We start from the raw sequence: 989 nt of genomic DNA on the forward strand, positions 1-989 counted from the left end.
GCGCGGCTGCCCGAGCTCCGTGGCGGCGGGGAGGAGGAGGCGCCGGTGGCGGCGGCGCGGAGCAACTTCCCTGAGCCGAGAGGCGGCGGCGAGGGACCCGGTGTGCCGAGCCTTCCGCCGACTCGGAACTCGGCCGAGCCGTTCGGGGAAGGCGGCGACGTGCCTGCCGCGGGCTCTGGGGTCGGGTTGGTGTGTTTACCCGCCCGCGGGGAAGGAGGCACCGCGGTTCCTGGGTGCGGGGTGTTGATGGAGATCCTGTGTGCTGCTGGAGTCTGGGGAGTTCGGGCTGTGCCGTCCACGATCACTCCTGTTCGCCCACCCCGTGTTTCAGGACGAAAAGTTAAAAAAGGGTGAGGGAGAAGTCTGAGTGGCAGCAGGCTACTGTTGCTCCAGGCTGGGCATGAGTTGTGGCTCTGTTGGGATGAGTGTCCGGGTTTAGGTCAGTGCCCCCGTGGAGCAGTCAGTTCAACGGGTACTTAGTATTAGAAGATGAAATACCTTTAAAAAATAAACTTACGAAGACAAACTGTTTTTATTCTTGCAATTGCTTCTTGTGATTATACTTGGCGTTTGACCACAGGTAGAGATATCGAACTATGAAAGTGGAAATAAATCATATTTAAATGTGTGCTTCTTTGAGGAATCTTGGCTTTCCCTGTAAACCCAAGGTGGGAGAAAAATAGACACAAAGTTGTTTAAGAATCATTAAGTTTAGACGTGAGACTGGTTTAAGAAAATATATTATGACAGAAATCACATGCTTTGCTTGCTATACGTTCTTAATTGCTTATTTTTGAGATGTGCTTACAGCGTTTATAATGGTTACTTAACTTTGCTTTCACTGTGGTTCTGCCCTAGGATAAACTTCATATTTTGTATATTAGCTTTCCTAGCTGCACAAAGATTAATATTATATTTATAGGCACTGGAAGAATGGTGTTATCATGTACATGGTATACCTTTTACCTACATTCTTTTTTTTTTTTTTT

At 48.5% G+C, this 989-nt stretch overlaps 1 protein-coding gene across 5 annotated transcripts in view; it reads left to right on the plus strand.

Moving 5' to 3' along the window:
- Positions 1-121: 121 nt before the first annotated feature.
- Csnk1g3 (casein kinase 1 gamma 3) overlaps positions 122-989 on the plus strand; it is a 90,704-nt gene continuing 89,836 nt past the window's right edge. For 3 of the 5 annotated variants that reach the window (XM_005356111.2, XM_026783525.1, XM_005356112.3), the window contains exon 1: positions 122-350. The gene's annotated coding sequence lies outside the window, so the exon portion shown is untranslated. The remainder of the gene's footprint in view (positions 351-989) is intronic. The other 2 variants (XM_005356115.3, XM_005356116.3) reach the window with 1 other exon arrangement.

Source organism: Microtus ochrogaster, chromosome 18 (genome assembly GCF_000317375.1).
Source record: "Microtus ochrogaster isolate Prairie Vole_2 chromosome 18, MicOch1.0, whole genome shotgun sequence".
NCBI lineage: Eukaryota > Metazoa > Chordata > Mammalia > Rodentia > Cricetidae > Microtus > Microtus ochrogaster.